The 22,590-nt window shown below is 36.0% G+C and overlaps 1 protein-coding gene across 1 annotated transcript in view; it reads right to left on the bottom strand.

Moving 5' to 3' along the window:
* EFCAB11 (EF-hand calcium binding domain 11) overlaps positions 1–22,590 on the bottom strand; it is a 61,315-nt gene that overhangs the window by 12,458 nt on the left and 26,267 nt on the right. The window lies entirely within an intron of this gene.

Here is a 22,590-nt window from a genome sequence, read left to right as displayed (position 1 = left end):
CAGTAACAGGAAGTCCTACAAAAGAAACAATCCAGGAAAACTGAGCACTTGGACAGCTGGTGTCAGAGATGAGTGTGCCAATGCAGGCCTTGACAACAATGAGTTCATATCATCAGGTGTGGTGAGGATTTGCAACTTCAGAACAAATGTAGCAGAGATTAATACATATCTGCCAAACCTGGATGTTGATGATATATCCACATGGGACTGGATAGGATGAGAGACTGCATGGTTCTGACTGTACATTCGCTGATATGTTCAAGTGAAACCCTAGTCAGGATTCCCAAACAGGGGGTGCAGGCAGGTGACCCTTGAATACTCCAGCAGCTTCGACGTGGACTGCGGGAAAAGGATGGACAGGTGCTCAGGGGGAGTGTCAAGCACCCCCATGAGGATGTTTGACTAAGTACGATCTCTCTGTCAATTTACTGGGTTTCTTCACTGCTGACAGACGGCGATGGAGCCCAAGAGAAAGGGGTGTCCCGAGGTCTGCAGGAACTGTTGGCCTTGCTCCCGTGGAAGTCTGACCCCACCTGCCTCTGGGGTGAGCACCAGAACTCCACTGCAAATTTCACTCCCTGCAGAGTCCCCTTTCTACAATGTTCTCAAAGGAGCATGAAAATGACCACATAATCTTCCTATCGGGTGATTTTGATGGGACCACTTTTACATTTTCAGTTACCACGATATTTGAAATGTTTTTGGAGAAGCTTGTCTATTACTTTGGAATGTTGTAAAATGTTTTAACCTGATTCCCTTTAGTGGCTGTGTAAACACAGCACTAACATTGTGATGTGATGTAAGTCAAACTTGCATGCAGTCTATAAGACTAGTTTAAAGAAGAAAACTAGTAAAGATACCACTAAAGCAACTAGCACAGCAACACTTGAATAAACGTAATTAGTAAGGTCTGCTTTGTATACGGGTTACCAATTGTTTATGACTAACTTAATTTCTTTTTATAATATTGTATGTGGTCTAGGGAGGACAGCACACAACATATGCTATCCTTTTCAAAACACAACACAATTTCCTTAAAGAACAAAATAAAACAAAACCAACAGAAAACAGGAATGAATGTCAGTTATTGTGCTACGTAAAGGGAACAGTTTATGTAGTGCTTGTTTCTAATAATTAGAGAAAATCAGTAAACAGGAATGGAATCAATGTACCCTGTCAATTTTTACCTTGGGATGGCTATCATGCTGTCATATTCTGAGGTAGCCGAAGTTTTCAGTATTGTAAGATTTGAAAACATCACTTCAGCCATTAAAGGCACAAAAAAGATACTTCAAAGTTTACACTGTCCCACGATATTTCAGTATGATGAGGTCCACTTTGGTCCCTTGCAAAATATATTTCCTAAATGTTTGGGCAGCATATAAAATTAAAATTTCAAACTTTTAATAGAAAGTCTAGCTCATATAATGTTATAGAATTTCTTTGGACAATAATATTGAGTTTTCTTCCTCATTATATGTGGTCAGTCCAATTTCTTTAGAATTTTGATGCAAACCAACATCATTTCTTCCATACCCACTTACAAAAAAAACAGGTGCAACCAAAACGTAGTCTAGAAGATCAGCAGACTGTTAAATGGATATATGTCTGAAAAGCAGAAGGTATCTGAGAAGATATAATGTCCAGTATAAGTTATTTAGGAAGAAAAACAAAATAAATCACTACGGGAAACCAACACACTTTTATCATGCTCCCAGTAGAAAAGAACAAACGTATAAGAAACCTAACATTCTCTTTTTTGTTTCAAAACAAAGTAATATTTTTCACTAGAATTTCAGTAAAACATAAATCCTTCTGTTTACATGTAACCTTAACAAGCCAAATACAACTGATGGACAATAGATTATGCAAAAGACACTGACAAGTTTTGGCATATTAGGGCTCTGGTTCTTAATATTGCCATGTGTTAGCAGCTGGAATTAGTACACACCTCTTCACTTACTGAAGCACTGAGATACAGTTACAATAGATTCCTACAAAAAGTTCATATGGTAGATCTATCATGCTGCATCTTCTACCTTCAGATTTACATAATTGATTTCTTAAACCATGCATGACGTGTAACATTATTTTGTTATTTTTAAAATTATTTTTTTGAGGTAAACTTCAGATACACAGATTTCCCATAACATTTTATACAAAAGGGAAGAATGTGATCATTTTGTTACGTGTGCTACTGGAAAAAGTAAAATGTCAGCAAGACCTCTTTTCAGAACATGGGCATTCATATGAGATTTCGTAATTTGTATGTATTTGGCTTCTAATAAGAATGTTTTCTATAACTTTTCTACACTTAGTGAAAAATTAATATCTCCTTGTGATTACCTATTGATATTACTAATTAACCAGAACAGATGTATTTGCCTTCTGTATACTTTAAGAAATATGGGCACTATGGTTTCTGTGAATAGCATTCCATGAAAGATATGTCCCTCACAAGATAAAGAATTAGTGAAGCACGCAGTCAGCCTTATGCATTCTGGTTATTGATTATTTGATTATTACATTCTGCCTACCTAAACAATTCCCTGTAATTGCATACAGTAGGCCTTACATATTTATTCCAACTCGATTTTTGCATTACCGTAAGTTTCTGCCACATTTCTCCTCAGAGGTGCCTTTATTCCAGCGACGGGTTAATGAGTTTGCATATATGATTGTGAAATGTGAAGTGATGCAAAAATGCAAGAGTATTTGTATTCGACTCTGTAAATCATAAATTTTCTTCCAGTACCAATCAGTTAGATTATATTATTTGTTTTGAGGCATAAATCTCAAGGAACATCAAGCAGGAGGTAATACAAATTCTGAAAGTGGTATCAAGAATTTACACATTTCACTGACGCTGTCTGCACTCTAGTAAGAGAACACCACATGATGGACACCTTAAAATAAATACTTTCATGCAAAGACTTGATATTTTAGTGTTCTGCTTTCTCCCAGATTTTTAATATGCACCTTCATCTCAACTTGAGAACACAGAAAATTAATTTTTGTAGGTATTAAGAGAGGTCTTAGGAAATTATTTTAAAAACAAATGAACCTGAAAAAAATGGTAGTCACAATGAATCCGAAATCACTTTTGTGCTTTGTTTTTTTTTTTTATTTACTAAATATTATTGGGAAAAAAACATTGTATAAGAGGTAAAATAGCATTAACTGTGTGTCAAATGTTTTTCACTTTGGGCTTTTCAGATATTTACGACTTCTGATTAATTCTTCTCATTTATCTCCCTGTTTAGCAACTGGATTCACCATCTGTTTTAGTATAAAGCATCACAGAGGATAGCATAGAGCTGGATAACATAAACTGCCTCAAAAGTTGCCTCGTTAAAAACAGATGGAATCATACAAGCATAATCTTTAAATGTGCAGTTGCTGAAGTTACACTTTTCCTTTATAAAAGAGAAATTCTAGTATTTATTTAAAGAAACCCAGACCAGCTAGCTAGACTATTTCAGTAAATGACATGTTACTATATACTTTAAACATTGAACTAAGCTATCATTAAACCTGCATGCTTCATTAGGTGTGCTCCTATATAGCAGCACTGTTTTCAACAAGAAATAAAGATATGCATCAAAGCATAAAAATACAAATACATTCCAAGAACAGGTTTAAGAAGAAAAGAGCAGGGGTAAAAACATCTCTTTCCAGATTTATGGAAACCATAAATTCAGAAGAAATCCCAGTTATTTACTAAACTTACTAAAGAAATATCTTTTATACAACCCATTTTTCTACACTGGCCAAACCATATTTTCATTAAACTGTCTTTCTTTATGTTTAAAAAAAATATATATTTGATAGATGGACTAAAGAAGAATAACCTGGTTTTACCAATATGATAATAAAGTTATTTCAAGATGCAAAATACCAGCATACGCTATGCCTCAGAAAGAGAAGCAACACCTTTATAGTAAAAATTCTTAAAGGAAAAGAAGGCTATTTACCAGTCAGTGGAGTCAGAGTATTCTGTTTCTGCAAATCCCCACTACTGGGAAGTGCACACTTTCACTGTTGAAAGCAGAGGTCATTGGACCTGGTTTATGCTACATGATGAATACAATACCCTATATGGACCTTCATTAAAAGCTACGTTCATAGGGAATGTCCACAGATTAATTTATTTTTAAAAAGCCCTAAAGAAGTGGGAAAATCAGAGAATTTACTCTTCAATTCTTCCACCCACTGGAAAAATTCCTTTTTCTTTCAGGAATCAGTTCTATAGTTTTCTCTCTGCTCTTGAGATATGATTGTAACAGATAAGAAAGGAAGTGTGAAAGAATAAAAATAACAAGATGATGTTTCCAAAACAGGAATCCGATTAGACTCAGAGAGTATAATTCTTCACTGGCACTTGGCATTTTTTTCAAAATGTACACACTCCTACAGCAACCTATAGAAAGCTACTTCACATTTTATGGTTAAATGTTCTTGTACAAGTGCACCCTCTAACACCGTAAGAGGATTTAATGCAAAACCTAATCCATTTGCATAGCATCTGAAATGAACCAGTTTCCCCTTTAACCTTATGTTTTCACATTAGAAATGAAGAATACAAACACAAAAATTGCCACACTAGATCAAATAATTGGTTTTATCTTTTACCCGGCCATATACTCCCTTATTGCTGCCTTATACTCTAAGCGTTCATATTTTCTCACCTAAATAAAAATCTACTTATTATAACTTTCTGTACTTTTACTCCTACTCCTCATAGGAGTAAAAAAGGCCTAAGACTTTTGTGAATACTATTGAATATTAGTGTTCTGTGTTCACGCAAGCCTCATTGCCTTTTTTCACATGGTGTTTGTACTTTTATTACAGTAGAAGATAAGTACTAGTTTGGAGTTCCTTGTCTTTTTTAACATCCTCTTTTTTGTTTCGTTCAATCATGCAAGCTCTTATTCATCTCTTATCCAAGTTAACTGATCCAAATCTTTCCAATTTCTTCTCACATGCAAGTTTGCCCTTATCTATAATATTTGCCCATTTCTGGAATTTTTCTATTAAAAGCAGAACCCTTCTGAGTCAGGAGGTAGAATTTATGTGGTTTAACTTGTCATCACAAAGTTCTGTCTAGTTGAAACTGGTTATCTTGTTTTCCTCTAGCCACTGGAGAGAGGGAGAGGCACTTCCCAAGGGGAAGGTGTCCCATCCTACCACAGGCCTTTAAGATAGGTGGGATGAATCATCCCTGCAAACAGCCCTTAAAACAGGATGAGAGATGAGAGTATCAGTTTCCACTGAATCACGAGGAGCAACCAAGGGAAAGGAATAACAGCAGTTTATACCACTATATTACAAATATTCCAATATTGCCTTTTTTCTAGTTCCTTTTACTTCTTAACACTATCCCTATATGTTTTTTATATTGCTGAATACAACAGGAGGTATCCATTGACACAGCTCTGACAGTACGCAGGTCAGTTCCTAGAGCGGCTGTTGAGTTCATTTAGAACTGAGGCTGCACATGACTATTGCAAACCAGTCCTTGGGCTACGCATCACCTTAATTCTTTAGGCAATGATGTTCTCCTATTGGGCTACCAATTTACTTTGCATTGAAGGTTCCATTTGATATCTTGATAAACTCACACAGTCACAACCAACATTAATAATTTGATACTCTTCATTGATTAGTAACTTTGTTATTCACTTTCTTTTAGTTAATAAATGTACAAAAAGAAAAGTAGGATATAATGAGACGCCGTCTCACTATTCAAGTCTCATGATTGCAGTTTACGCTTTATTTTATGTATGTACTTTTCTGTTTTTCAGACACAGCCATATTCTTAATCCTGAAAGAGCCCAAAGCTCCGATCAACACGGAAACTTGTACGGAACAAAAAGTAAAATGTCTACAGAGGAATTCTAGTGCCCTTGTGGAAAGAAACATATTTTTCCCAACTGTAAACTCTTTCTGAAAGTAAGCGTGCTTTTTCTCCTACTTCCACACCTGCCAAGACTAGGTAAAAATCAATTTAAATTAAATACATAAAGGTAGTTAGGTACACTAGATCTTCTATACCCATGAGTCGCAAGGAAAGTAATGAGATCCCGTGATTTAGCACTGTAGATTATGTAAAGAGCCCATATGAAAAAGGAAAGAGCCAACCTGCAATGGTGAATGCTTTAAAAATTTAGTAAAACTTCTAGCACACAACATTATTAATTTACTTATCATTATCTTTATTTATTAGAATTCAGTTTTCTCAATGGCAAAAAATCTCTGTGATCAGATGCAACTCTTTATTTTATGCTGAAATGCTGCGAAGAAACTGTCAACAGCTATATAAGCAGAACAGAAAAACAAATGAAAGCAGAGCAATAAGTAATGTCTATTTTACTATTTACATATACATAGTATATTCTTTCCCATGAAGGCTTTAGTTGCTCTGTAAATAAGTTACCTCTGTTTCTCAAAGGAAATGATATACAATAGGAAAGGCACTGCACAAACATTGGAATGTGTCATTCCACTTTAAAACCCTGATATATGAATTTAATAACCAGTCATAGACAGAATCAGAAAGAAGAAACACGGCTGGCAGACAGATGGCCGACTCTAGAACCAGAGCCTGTGTTCGGTGACCGGTATTTGTTCCATGTGTGACACCAGCCAAGCCATCGCATCTGCTCTGTGCCTCAACTTCCCTGTTCACAACACGGAGCAAATGCAGTCCTGCACTTTTCAAAAACATCTCATTACACACTTTAAAAGTGGCTGTAAGATACTCAGATCCTCCTCTGAGGACATAAAAGTTCCTAAGAAATTTTTTACACTCATCACTAAGCTAATTCATATTTTTTTATGATATCCAACAACAGAATAAATTTTTCCCCTGTTTTGTCTAACATGTAGATAAAATCACAGCTGCTTAGTAGTTTAACCATGAGCCAACTACAGTTAAGGCATTGTTTTCCTCTTTTCATTCCTACTTGTGCTTCTTTTTATCTGTTTTCATTCTTTTTTTTCCCCTTTTCACTGCAGGTATTGAAAAGGAGTTGAAGTAAGGAATCTGTATTTTGATCCTGAAGACAACAAGACTAGGTCAACTTTCTCTCTTCTGGTAAGAGCTTTAAAGCTTCTTCCCTTGTATTGATGAAACTCAGCTTTGTAGTTCACGATGGATTGATGAGTTGAAAAGTAATTACTGGCATTTGGGAAGCACTACCTCCAGCACTTTTAACCAATACTGTTAAAAGTCCTTAATATGAACACTAAACCACCAAATTCAGCTAAGCATAACAGAAAACTTTAGTGCTGGGTAGAAAACATTAGGCTCATGGTCTCAAACAGCTTATTATCTGAGCTACAGCAAAGACTATCAGAATGGAATTGCAGTATCTGCATTAGTTTGTGAAGACAAGCACCACTGTGGCACAGTCCATGTGTTGTAAGACAGAATGCAGTCTTCTATTTATTTGCATGCACACACAAAAAAGATGTGTGTGTTTGCATATTTCTGTCTCACCCAGTCATCCCGTGGATATCAGCTGCAGACTGAAAAGTAACTTAGCAGCTTGAAGAAAAAGTTCCTCTAATCTACCCTTGAACTGTGACAAATATTACAAAGTAAGTTAAAGCACTTCTTCCTACTAATATTATTTGTGTACTCTTTTTTCTTTGCAGAGGTGTTTTAGTCTCATCCAAGCAGATGAAGAATTGGAAGGCAGTGCTATCTGTGACAAGTGTAAAGGAGATGCAGAGCTGGATTGTATCTGCATAGACCAGACATAAGGGACTGCTGTCTCTCCAAAGCCTGCATTAGCCTAACCTTAGCATTAAAAAGGAAAGAAAAACTAACTTTATGAATTTTATAGGCAATTTGTCTGTGATCACAGAAGCTGCTCAACATTATTTTCAATGACAAAAGGAAAAATATTTATAGAAGCAATTAATGCACTTTTCCAGTGTTCTGATTTTTCTCTTCATTGTTGATCAGTTGTAAAAGGGTAGAAAACGTAAATATGGCATGGCCAGACTGCTCAGTCCTCTTACTTTGGGAAGTAAAAGACATGTTATAAAGGGAATTTAATGTCTGAATATTTCCCCATACATTTCCAAGTGATCTGGAACTCCAACATCTAGTTTCTGTAAGACAAATAACTTTTTAGGTGCAGAATATCGGTTGTGATAAAATCAATGTAATGTCACAACTGAGACAGTCCAAGAATTGAAAACTTAGTGGGAAGTGCTAATAACTTCCATTAGACAGATGGTAAATCAGGCAAGATCAAGTTCTTAAACACCATTTCTTTGAAATGAATTATTTTTTTTAACAAACAATAGATTAAACGCAATATTATGATTTAAATGGAAGTAAGATAAAGGGAGTTTTAACAAACCCAAGAATTTTCAAAAACAAAAATAGCATATGCGAGATTTTAGCACATTTGGAGGCTGCCACTGGAAGTTTTTTATGTGTGGCATCTTAACAGCTAATGTACATAATGCTCTTAGTTACAATGAAAAACAATGAGAAATAATGGTCTAAATGTTAAAAGATCGACTATATCTGACTTATTAAACTCTTACTAGAGCTAGTGAAGATATTATTTCACAATTTCTATGAAGAAATTACATTTGAATTTTTATTTTGTCGGAATCTGACAATAATGGTGCAATTTCAGAAGGAAAAATGTTTGCTGACCATCATTCTCCAAAAGTAATTTTCTTCATTGCATCTGATGAGTTTTATCCATTTGTGCAGAACACAGTGCATTTAGTGTTTTAGAAAATACACTTTCAATCATCAATAGTCCAATAGAACAAAATATTGAAGCAAAGTGCTGAAAAGTGTATAGCTGTCTATGAATTCTGGTGGGTATTTATGCAAGACAAACATTATACATTCGTAGTAAGTGGTATTTACCTTCCTTCCATCCAACCATTTTTCTCTCATAGAAGAAAGTCATGCTTTTAATTTGTAGCTCCTCACATTTTTACTACGCAAACCAATGAAGCAATAAATTTGTTTGTAATGAAGGAATATTTCTGCCTCTTGAAATTTTAATGATAATGGCATCACAATACAGATTTAATCTCATAACTATAAAAGAGAAAAATAAAACCAAATTCATATACACTCTAGTGTATCCTCAAAGAAAATACAGTTCTGAAAGGTACAATACTGTTAATCCTTACTATGACTTTACAAATTAGTAGATTGTTCAGATTCTAAGTTCACCATACTTCCCAACAGATTACTTATTAAATACTTTTATGCAGATAACATTGTTTTAATAACAATTTTTGTGTTTGTCTTTCTTTTTGTTTTTGTATGAACTGTTTTAGAGAAAGAAAAACAATCTTTCTCATGTGTGAATGAGTCAGAAAGCAGATATGCAAACTAATAAAAAAAAAGAAGAAATTAGTTTAACATCTCGACTAGTTTGAATCTATATGCTACCTGCTTCTCCTCTATCAACACAGAGGCAGTTAGCAGCCCAATTCCCATTACCATTCTTGAATATTTTCCTTCATCTAAATTCATCTTTTAAAATTCATATTCATCTTTCCAGCCCATCTGACCTTTTCTCCTATTGATTAAATCTTCAATGCTATTAAAGAAAATTCCTTCCTTCCTTCCTTCCTTCCTTCCTTCCTTCCTTCCTTCCTTTTTTCCTTTTTTCCTCCCTCCCTCCCTCCCTCCCTCCCTAAGTTCCTATAAGAGTTGTATTCAGGAACAGTAGCACCTATATGATCTTTCCTTGTTACTCCAGTTGAAAACGTATTAGAAAATTAAATTAGTAATGTACTGGTTGGAAAATAATTATAGCTAAATGGAAATGGTCTAAGTCAAATGATGAACATTTTGGATGTACAGAAACAGTTTTATTTATCACCATCTTCAGAGGGGGATGAGAAATTGCCAAAGTTTAGATGGATTGAGAAGAATACTATTCCAAGCTCAGTGCTATAGGAGCAATACAAATGAGATATTTCCATATGGAAAGATTATGATGAAAGATATTTTAATAAGAATGTTAATAGTGGGAAACTTAGTAGTTACTAATGCAATTCATAGAAATTATAAATACACACTGAACTGTAAGTCTTGGCAAGAACTAGAGAATAGTGCTATAATATTTCAGTGTAGGACACGTACGATGCCAGAGCTGAGGGTCATAACACTCACAGATCAGATTGTCAAGCAGATTAAAAGGAAAGTGACGGCAGAACTGAGACTTGCAACCAGGGGGGAAAATGGATTTAAAAGATTCAGCAAGGAAGGGAAGCCAAGTCATCCAGCCTCTGCACTCCCCTCCCAAAGAAATTCTCTAAATTCTCAATGATTTGCTATTGAACCTTTCAGTAACTGATTTGGTTTCTTTATTTGTCAGCTGTTGCCCTATTTACTGCTGTGGATAGCCCATTTTGAAGGTCCTTACCTAAACAAACATTTCATTTTGACACGGTGAAAAATTCAAAAGAGAGCGGGCAAAGTGATAAATACTTAGTAATAAACAATAAAATTCTTCACATACAAAATCAGACAGAAAAAGAAGGTCCGAAGATGGCTCTATCATCTCTCAAAGCAGGATTCACTTCTGGAACATTTCCACTTTCTTGACTACCAAGGATTTAAATACATTTTCAAAAGTTAACTAAAAGTATTATTTCATATAGGTACAATGCAGCAAAAACCTTTTCTTACTACATTGAACTCTTAACTAGTGAAAAGAAAAAAGGTCATTTTTTTCAAAATACAGAAACATACAGTTTCAAATGATTCTCCATCTGACAACAGTGAAATTGTTCTTTTACCTTCTGGTGGCTCGAAAACACCTAAAATTCAACTGATTACAGACAGATGAGTAATAGATTCATGGGATTAAAAATAAAATGGGTTGCTATAACCATCTGGTCTTCCTTGATGCATAACAGGCCCCAAAATTTCCAACCACTATTGCCTTTGATGAAGTAAATTTTTCAATTCTGTTTTACAGCTAGTCAGTTTAGGTTTTTACCTTACATATAGATAAAACTGCTTTATTTTCAGCAACTTTTGAAGAAGAGCTGCTTTCTATGGGATAGGTATCTATATATTCATTAAATGTTTTAATGAGCTAATTTAGATAAATGGATGAAAGGAAACAGCTTTGATCATAAAATACTATTTCACTCTCGGAAACCATCCCTTCACTATAACCTTGAATTATATTGTTAAGAAATATCACTTCATAACATTTTACACTGTGAAGTTGTAACAGTAGCATTTTATACCATTTATGCCTGAAATAGTCGCACACCACCAAAATATTGCATGAAATAAAACATTTTAAATACTGAATTTTGGTTTAGTCGACTATTCATTAGAATGTTTTGTGACAAAGATAAATGATGATAGCTTAATTTACAAAAATCCACGCCTGGAACACATGCTGTGATGTGCAGTATTGCCATTCTGTGGGAGAGCCTAAATGACATCTCACGTCTCCTTGGATCTCAGCTAAGGTATAATTTTTACCTCTCTGAAGAAATAAGAAGCCTCGTGCTCCTGTCCACACACATAAAATATATCATTTAGAAATGCTCTTTTTATTTTTTATATTTTTTTTTACATATATTAGGCCTGTTCAAGGCTGTGGAAAATACCTTTGATTTTTACATGAGCCTGAAAAAAAACATAATATAGAGTGTATTATGTTAGTAAGGGATTTGAACATAAACTGCCTGCTTTCCATCACTCACAGATCTTAGGAACCTGAAGTTACCAGAAGGGCTAGCTGCAACAAGTAACATTATCTTTTCATATACAATTTCTGCATTCCATCTTCATAGACAAAGAGCTGAAGATAAAATCCCTATCCAAAATCTTTATGAACCATGTAGAAATAAAAACAAAATAAAACCAGAACGTAACAACCTAGCATTATACATCAGTCTGTCCATTTCTCCACCTCAAAGCTTGCTATTTGGAGAAACACTAGTAGAAATCATCAGACAGGGTTCTGTTGTATGCGAAACATACCATATGAAATGAAATACTTTATTTGACAGGTCCCCTCACCAATCTTATATGCCTATAACCATGGAGGCAAAATCTATAATGAAAAAATGCAAATTTCGTTATTGATTTCATTCAGCATGGAGTGTTGCTTCTTGCACTATTTTTCTCATATGGTAAATTGAAGTAAAAGATAATTCTTTTGCCTGATGAACAAAGAAAGTAGAATAAACCATAAATACAAAAAAAAAGTTTAAAGTTGTAAAAAACTGTATCACCAATATTATCAAACATCTGGCACAGTCCCAGATCTTCCTAAGAATGGAACTAAATGTGTACAAAGCCAACACATACAAAGTAAATGATTCTTCGACTAGCAGAAACTCACTAATCAAAAGATTTGCATAATAATCATCCATCTGTATGAAGCACCATATGGCAAACAAGACTGTAATTTCACTAAATATGTTTTCTAGGAGAAACATGTTGCTTGTGTTTTCAACTAAGTAAAAAAAATGCAAAACCCAGTCAGAAATGGCTGATACACCCAAGCGAGGGGAAACTTTTGATGTAAATATGTGGAAGGCATGGAAAGCAGCGTGCTGCAATAATCACACATCTGAAAAGTGTATTTCATGTGTGTAAAATAATATGTAAAAAAACAGATTCAAGAAGATGAAAAGCAGTGGGCTTCTGGCAATGAATTACATTACATCTAATCTTCATCAGTTTTCCTAACAAAAACTGAATTTCAGCTTAGCTTTTAAGATTTACATTTGTACAAATAAAATGAACACTTCACTATTATTCTCTTATACGCATTTGAAATAGCAGGAAAGATAATCAAGATTACACATGCAGGGATACGATCCAGAACTCTTGTATCTCCTTATGTAGATTCTCTGGAAATCAATATTGACAGCTTCTCCAGGAACAGAATCAAATTGTAGCGTATCTATATAAACCACATACCAGTCTATCTATATTCAGACAGCAGTTCTTCACCAGAAACATGAGTACACTGATTTTATAGTAAACAACAATTAGCAAAGAAATATCTTCAGAAAAGATTCCAGGAATGCTGCAGGATTGTGTGTGTGCAGAGAGGTTTCCTGGTTTTAACCACTGGTGAGGAAGCTTTTCAGGAAAAGCATTTAAATAGACTACCCTAGCTGTCATGATATATAAATCCATTGCTTGCCTTTTAAAATTCAGGGGCATAGTAAAATGTCAAATCAAAAGCTCAATGACTGAATGGACCTGTAATAAGGACATATTTTTAGAAATGTGGTAATTGTGTTGAGGAGTCTCTTGCCTTTGAAGAGGATAGGCCAATCTATTTTTATAGGCATCTATTCTTACATCTTTGAGCAGGCTACATTGACAGAAGACCACTCAGTAAGAAGATACAATAAAAGAAAATAATATTTTGCTTGGAGATGACATTTTTGGTGAACCAAGCAAAGCAACGCTGAACAGCTTCTATTATTTAATGTTAAGGTTAGCCAAGAACAGAGAACCTCACATACACTCTACAAAACTTGGCATCTTAAGAAAAAATTAGTAAACCTCAGACTGCTACTAACTCGCCAATAATGATGTTTGCTATTTATATAAAATTCAAGATTTTTGATTACTATAATAGGTTACATGAAGAAAGCATTAATTGCAAAACTACTGTAGTTTTCTGAAGCTGAAGAACTGAACAGATTTATAGCATAATCTACCTATTCTGATCTCAGTTTCTGTAGCTTGGGCAAGGAGGGGATTAAAACACTGAAGTGTTTTTAATATAATAATGGTTCAAGAAGAGTATCTATGAATATCCATAAAAAAGAATATTTACAATCTGCTGAAGTTTACACATGACTAATTAAAAATGCAAACATTGTGCAACTTCAGTAATTTTCTTTACTGTTTTAATTTTACATTTATTTGTACGAAGGTGGAACAGCATAAAATATAAAACACTTCAGTGCAATCACTGCGGAAAACATAATACAAGCGGAAAGAGAACATGCACACATAACTCTACATTTCTTCACATGTAACAAACATTAAATGATCACCTTAAAATGGAATCTATTCCAGAAGCAAAAATTTCTCTAATTCCTGTGTACAATAATGCCATTTTGCTCCAAAACTTTAAAAACTGCAATGAGGTATGGAATTACTGTGTCTTCTTCCACTCTTCATACTAGTAAGTACTTCAAAAAGTTTTATGTTTTGGGGAACTGAGAGGACTTGGAAGAGATTTATAATTGGACAGAGGACTCCACCTTAAATTTACCAGATCATACCTCATACAAGTTCTTGAAAATTCTTAAAATTGTTAAAACCAATGATTGCCCAGTGATAGTGTTAGTCTAGTTCCCTGCAAGTTAATGCCTCTGCCAAAAAAAACCTACAACTTCATTGGCGTTCTCAGCAAAGAACCTGGGGGTTGAAAGCTATGAAAACACAAGAACTGATGGTAAAACTGGCATGAAACTGAATTCTTCTCTTACTGTTAAAGGCTCCTCCAACCTAGGCTTGAGGCACAAGAAATGGGCTGTGTGGAACAGCATATAGTGGAACTGTATCTATAATACTGTCATTCAGTTAAATCAAACATGATGATGGATGTGGTCTACCTTGACTTCAGTAAAGCATTTGACACAGTCTCCCACAGCATCCTTACAGCTAAACTGAGGGAGTGCTGTCTGGACAAGCCAGAGAGTCATGGTCAATGGGGCAGAGTCCAGTTGGAGGGCTGTATCTAGTGCATTGCCTCAAGGATCGGTACTGGGGCTGGTATTATTCAATATATTCATCAATGACTTGAATGAGGGAATAGAGTGCACTGTCAGCAAGTTTGCTGATGACACCAAGCTGGGAGGAGTGGCTGACACGCCAGAAGGCTGTGCTGCCATCCAGAGAGACCTGGACAGGCTGGAGAGTTGGGCAGGGAAAAATTTAATGAAATATAACAAGGGAAAGTGTAGAGTATTGCATCTGGGCAGGAACAACTCCAGGTTCCAGTATAAGCTGGGGAATGACCTATTAGAGAGCAGTGTAGGGGAAAGGGACCTGGGGGTCCTGGTGGACAGCAGGATGACCACGAGCCAGCACTGTGCCCTTGTGGCCAAGAAGGCCAATGGCATCCTGGGGTGTATTAGAAGTGGGGTGGTTATTAGATCGAGAGAGGTTCTCCTTCCCCTCTACTCTGCCCTGGTGAGACCACACCTGGAATATTGTGTCCAGTTCTGGGCCCCTCAGTTCAAGAAGGACAGGGAACTGCTGGAGAGAGTCCAGCACAGGGCAATGAAGGGAGTGGAGGAGTTAACCACGAAGATGATTAAGGGAGTTCCTTATGAGGAAAGGCTGAGGGAGCTGGGGCTCTTTAGCTGGGAGAAAAGGAGACTGAGGGGTGACCTTATTAATGTCTACAAATATAGGGTGAGTGTCATGAGGATGGAGCCAGGCTCTTCTTGGTGACAGCCAATGGTAGGACAAGGGATAATGGATTCAAACTGGAACACAGAGGTTCCACTTAAATTTGAGATGAAACATCTTCTCAGTGATGGTGACAGAACACTGGAACAGGCTGCCCAGGGGGGTTGTGGAGTCTCCTTCTCTGGAGACATTCAAAACCCACCTGGACACATTCCTGTGTAACCTCATCTGGGTGGTCCTGCTCCGGAAGGGGGATTGGACTACATGATCTTTCGAGGTCCCTTCCAATCCCAAACATACTGTGATTCTGTGAAATACAATCTCTATATATGTTCACATAAGTATGCCCTCTCTGTATCTTTATGCAAAATCTTGAGTATCTAAGATAAGGAGATGCCTTGGTTGGGATAATTTCAGATTATGGAATTACTTTGGAATATTTAATTTGATTACAAAGAAACAGGAGCTGTGAATTAATTTTCCTTGATTTGCATGATATCTTCCTACAATAAAATATTACTTTATTTAAACTATTATCAGGTAAACTTTTGTAAATTACTAATGTCTAAGGAAAATTACAGCAGGGTTTAGAACACTGATATTCTTTCAGTCTTGAATAACATTATGTTTTTATTTTTCAAAACCAGAGCACAGATTTTTTTAAGCCATTATTGGGGGCTGAAGCTTCCACACAAGTTCTTCGGGTTTAACCACTTAAAGATTTCAAATGTAATTCTTCTGGAGAACCTTAACATTCACAGTATTTCTTTTACAGAAAAAAAAAAGCATAAATGCAAGATATTAATGGGCTTATGTGGATTGGGAATTTCACACATTAAACTTAAGATCCTCAGTCATATCCAGCACATGTAAAAGAAATCGTTTCAGGCTCCATATTTTTCTTAGGTATCTTTCAGAACTGTTACAACTGTTTATATATATAATTTTTAAAGAGAAGAGGTGGGTAAGATACTTAGCATTGGCTAGTAATCATAAAGAAATATACATATAGGGCAGGTAGAGGCTTCTATTTGAAGAAAGTCTCTTTACCAATGGAGTCTTCCGAACTTCTACATAGTTGCACTATCTATCACATTCTTTTTAATGAGCTCTACAAAAAGGTCACATTTTTGACCCCTGGAGCTCAAAGATCAAGTTATCACAGTTACACTTCTTGTTAAAACACTCTTGAATCTATTCATATCATGGGCATTATATGACCAATTGTTTTAATGAAAATTGGGCAAATACTGAACTATGAGTCAAAGTGATGTGTTGCCTACAGCCCCAGTGTCCATAATTGATTCATCTTTAAATAATTACCATATCACCTATAACCCTGCCAAAGCATGTTTTAAGACTCAGGACTCCCTGGAGAGAACCATGTTTTATTACTAATTGGTGTTGAGAAGATGGAAGGAGAGGGAGGCTGGCTTTAACTCTACTTCTTCAATGCTAGCATAACAATCAAGTAATTATTTCTTTTTTATGCTGGTCTTCAGTGTTTCTATGTTTGTTCAGTGCTTACCTATCTATAACTGGGTAGCAAGGCTAACTGCGGGGTGGTCCCAGGTCTCCAACGACAAAACCGCAAACTTTGCATAATTTTAGCAGCTATGGTGCAGTAATTTCAGTTTGCACTTTGCTTTGCTTTCTGAGCAGAGTTAATGAAAGTGAGGCATACACAGAACCTGAGGCAAAATAGAAAAACATGCAATTATTTCAGAAAGATGGCAGTAGCTCTGAACTTGTTTTCTTTTGCTAAAGTGCATAGACCCATGCACATTCAGGAACAGAGCTACAATACTGAGTGTCTCCTTCACAGTATTAGAAAATGGAGGTTGAAATGGTTGGTAAAACAGTTACAACAGGAATGATGAGTGGGGGAAAAAAGATCCATCCAACGAAAGGAGAATGACTTTGGGGTCACTATGCCTGCCTACACTCATAAACTCTGTGTTCAGTTTCTGTTTCACATACAGATTGTGTTATCTTCTGTATATCTTATTTCTGTGACTCAGTATTCGATCTGTCAAATGAGAATTAAACCCCATATTTATTTCACTTCTCATTTCCCACAGCTCTGGCATAGTTCCATTTGAGAATAAAGCAATGTGAAGACCCTGGATATATTGCCTGATAGTTCAGCTCACCTCTAAATGGTAGCTGTCAAAAGCAGTCGTTACTGTAAGTTACAAAGAAATCCCAATAGCACCTTGTAACGGTTTAGAAAACTCATTTTTGAGCCAAAGAATACCAGACGCTTCAGAAACATGTTAACCAAACAGCATTATTTAAATTATAATTAAATTTCACTCTTTTTGTCCAAGCTAGAAGAGATGTGAACTCTCAGTGGCAATTATGCCTCACTGTTGATATGAGACCTTGAATTTAAGACAGATGGCTGGTTTTGACCCAGGTCGAGAAGCGACACATTCTGCACCTCCCTGGGCTGATCACGGGTGTCCCTGTCAGCGCTGCTGCCAGCAGAGGTCTCGGCTGTGTGTGTCTGCACTGTCCCCTGAGCCTGCAACAACGTCCTTTAGGAGCCTGATGACGTTCTCGGAGAACAGTGTGGCATGCACACAGACGGCCTTAGTAGCCGGGTACGTTATTACACATACCCATACAGGCTGAATGAGGGTTACCAGAGAGTATGCTAATTTGATTTCTTCACGACTCCTCCTAAAAGCAATACAAACAGAATTACTTGCCTTCTGCTACTAGAACCGGCAATATTACTACTGCCTATTGAGACAGTTTTTCATAAAACAGTAAATTTTGAAGCTAAAAGGAATCATTAGAAAATCTTGTGTGACTTCCAGTACTGCAATGACTCAATTTTTTCTGTTAATTGGCTGCACTGAGTCAAATAACATCTATGTAGTTAAGGTAACTGATATTTATTTAAAAATAACAGGTAGCTCTCTATTTCTCTTGCCAATTTGCTCCGATGGTTAATCACCAGCACTGTTAAGTATCAACACTGCATTTCTAATTTTAACTTCCTTGGCTTTAGTTTCCAGATCCTTTTTGTAATACTTTTCTCCTCAATTAGAATACTTTTACTATCTAGTATTTTCTCCCCATAGAGACATTAATACAGTATAACCAGATGGGTCTCAACCTTCATCATAAAGTGATTTCAAACCTCTTAACAGAAGGAGTATTTCTAGATCTCATCCCACCTTTGAGGTGATCTATTATAGCCTCTTCAAATTTGTAAGTATTTGGACATCAATATTCTACCACAAATTTCAATATCAGTCCCACAAATGCTATGCAAGGAGAGAGATAAAAAAGCCCTCACACATTCTTATGTCCATGGACTGCATTTGTGTTCTTTGGGATGTTGCTCCACCCAAATCTCATGTTTGATTGCTTCTCCATTGCTTATTTTTGATGCATGATTCCATTTGTTTCCATTAAAATACACACTTCTGAATTACTATCAAACTATCTAAATCACTCTCTAACTGCCTCATCACCATCATTCTTTGCTATTTTGCTGGTCCTAAAGACATCAACATTTTCTACCAGCACTGACAATTCACAAAAATGTTTTCAAAATTAAGCTTTGTATTAATAACTGCAAAAACCAAAAGGAACCACCTCAATTCAATAATAATTTTCCAATGACTTTCTGAAATCTTTCACTCAGTTCTTGGTCCATATAACACGTCTAATGCTATGTTTTAAGTCAGGGAGTTGTGTAAATTATGTTGTGCAAAATCATAATTATGTTAAATCTACACAATTGTCTTTATCACCAAAGCTTACATCTCAGAGAATGAAATCCAGCATTGTCCAAGTTCTGCCTTGCCAGGGGCAGTAAGCAAAAACTAATAAAGAGCGTGTCACACTATTCATTTGTACTGTCAAACGGGACCCTACAAGACACAGGAAACTTGCATAACTTGGAAAATCACTGCTGACAGAAGTTGTTGAGCTTGTATGCATGAGCCACATGCACATTATAGTGAAAGCCACATTTAACTCTCCCTTAAAAGCAGTATTTCTCAGAGATGTTGGAATAAAAGACTATTTGGCATAAAATATTCAAAAATAGTAGATTAAAATGTGACAGTATGACTTTCAACATAATAGTATTTTTATAATGATAATTACAGTAGATCTAGAAATTTTGTGGGACCATACAACATTTTAAATTATTTTTTAGTTACTGTTTTATTAGGAATGAAAACTATGTGATAATTTTTCTATTATATTTATGGGGTATTATTGAACGCTATGCTTATAAAGACATTTTACCATTTCTACTGTATATTTGCAACTGCCAGCCTTCCACTTCCAAACAATACAGACACAACATAATTTTAGAAACAGGGAGAGAAAAATATATGTTGAGTATATTACAAAGGTGAAAATCCTGTATTCCTTTACAGAATCCATTATGTATCTAGTGGAGGCAGAAAAATAGATACAGACCTTTTAATGCTAATGAGAAAAGTGCTGTTGTGAGAAGAGCAACAATTAATGCTAAGCAAGAGAAAGATATAAACTGGAAAAATACCAGAAATAGCACTGTAACTGTAAAGCACACTATTGATTTTAGGGTAACAAAGGAGATCAGTTAAAACTGGAAATAATTTGTGGCTGTGGATTGTCATTTATACACATACACAGCACATGTACATGGTAGGGTTCCTTATGATAACAGTAATTAAACTGAAATCACTCTCTGGGAGTAATATAAAGTTGGGGTCCCATTCACAACCCAACACTTCACTGGCTGGTTTCTTACCCAACAGCAGAGGAGTTTCTCATCATATGGCTCTAGGAATAATTACAGCAGCAGACGCACACTCCTGAAGAGTCACAGTTTTACTTATTCTGCCTTTGCTCAGGGCTTTTAACAACTGCTACCATCACAAGCTTTATTAACTCCATCCAAGCAAAGCACGTGGCTCCGTGAGCTTTAACAAGCATATTTTTAAGGAATCTCTTTCTTCTCAGGATAGATCTTCTGTTTCTACAACAGGTAACTTGTTACTTTAGGGAAGATTTTCACCAGAAAAAAAAAAAAAAAATCAAAATGAAACAGGGTGTGAGGATTTGGAAAGTGCTTTAAGTCTAAATTATTCTTATCTACTCCATAGTATTAATATCTTACAGAATTTTTACATTAAATCTAAGTCAACGTTTTGGACATTTTATTGTGCACTTGCTTCTGTCCAGTTTTCTGGTTGCTATTTTCTTTAGCCAGCAAGGTGCAGGATCAGGTCACCAAGGTTTGATTCCTCAGCCCAAGCAACTAGATACCCATTTAGAACTGATGAATTCTGGCACAAAACCAGATAAAGACTGAATTTATACTCAAGACTGATAAAGAAAGACTCGGTCTCTGACCTCAATAGAAGGTGGTATATCTGAAAACCCCAGTTTTTCCAACTGCATCAATTGGTCTACACAAAATATTACTTTAAAACACTTTCTCATCTATGTCAGTGTCATAATTTGTCCATTCTGTTACGATATCCACAGAAGCCAACAGCCAGTTCCCAGCTCAAAGACCTTTCATGGTCCTTAAATGATATTCCTGCACAACAAAAATAGAAGATGATCTGCTTAACTGACAAGATAGGTACTTTGTCTTTCAGGTACTCACCTAATGGAGAAACTTCATTTCAATGTGCAAAGAGTAACTTTCTTATACATTCCAAAAACTGCAAACAAGCAACTAAGAGAAAAAACAAACCAAATCAAAAGAAAATACAAGGGGTTTTTGTTTGGTTTGGTTTTAATCTAAAGAACACTCAACAATTGACAAATGCTTTACCATGTTTCATTCAGAGAAAACAGCATTAACAAACAATAAAAAATCGGCATTTGTCTAATATGTCTTGAATATGCCCACTTCGCTTAATTTTCTAGTCAGTTCTGGTGAGGTCACCACATTTTGCATCTGTGAAATGGAAGAATGACACTATCTCATATGCAAAGAGCTTTGTCATGTGCTGATGTCTCGTATACAGAAGGATTATACACTAATTAGGTATTTATGAAGTTTCCACTGCTCACACTCTTCAGAAGAACTATATCATGTTCTACCTTATCTGATTAAAAAAATATTCTGTCTTCAACCAACATTTAAAGGCCGCCTGGCCAGTACACACACAGCTACGATAAATATCATCTTACTTTCTATCCACAATATTTTCCTCTATGCACATCTCCATCCTCTTTCTTCAATTTCCATTTTATTGCTGGTTTTGTCAGAAAACATCATCTTCAAAGTCTGGGGCAAACAATACTCTCATGACAGAAGCAGCTTCATAGCCACCAAGCAAGAACTGGTAAAAATAGTTTGAAAAAAGCTTCCAAACTTTAAAAGGGGATTCTTTATAATTACATATGCTGGACCACTTTCAGAATGAAAGAGGATTTTCAGACTAGAAGTATGCATTTCTCTTTACCTCAGCTCCCTGTTTCTAATGTGGTGGTTGTATGAGTCAGCTGTTTCCAAGAGATCTTGCATGGTGTTGGTCTTGAAACATGAGAATCAACTGAAGACCTGTTTAATTCAATTTCTGCTCTCTGTGAACAGTTATTCCTAGACCCTTCAGAGAAGGGTACCTGAAACTCCATCACAGTAAAACACTAAATAGATTGTTCACAGATAAATTTCCTCTTAATCTAATCCATCTACAGCTGGTGACTGGCTGTAATGTAACTCTCAATGTGATTTAATTAAAAACTCAACATAACTAATGTACTGTCAATGTAACTGCAAATAACTAATGTAACTGCAAATACCTGTATTCAGCACTGGTGAGACTGCACCTCAGATCTGATCTTCAGTTTTGTGTCCCTCACTACAGGCAAAACATTGAGGTGCTGGAGGTTGTCCAGAGGAAGGCGATGAAGCTGTTGAGGGATCTGTAGCACAAGTCTGATGAGGAGCAGCTGAGGGAACTGGGGCTTTTCAGCCTGCAGAAAAGGAGGCTGAGGGGAGACCTTATTGCTGTCTACAACTACCTGAAAGGAGGTTGTAGCATGGAGGGTGTTGGTCTCTTCTCCCAAGTAACAAGTGATGGGACAAGAGAAAATGGCCTCAAGTTGCACCAGGGAAGATTTAATTTGGATATTAGGAAAAATTTCTTCATGGAAAGGGTTGTCAAGCAGTGGAACAGGCTGCCCAGGGAAGTGGTTGA

Source organism: Columba livia, chromosome 5, assembly GCF_036013475.1.
Source record: "Columba livia isolate bColLiv1 breed racing homer chromosome 5, bColLiv1.pat.W.v2, whole genome shotgun sequence".
NCBI lineage: Eukaryota > Metazoa > Chordata > Aves > Columbiformes > Columbidae > Columba > Columba livia.
Note: the sequence above shows the minus strand (reverse complement) of the source record. Positions and strands in the feature narration are given on the sequence as shown.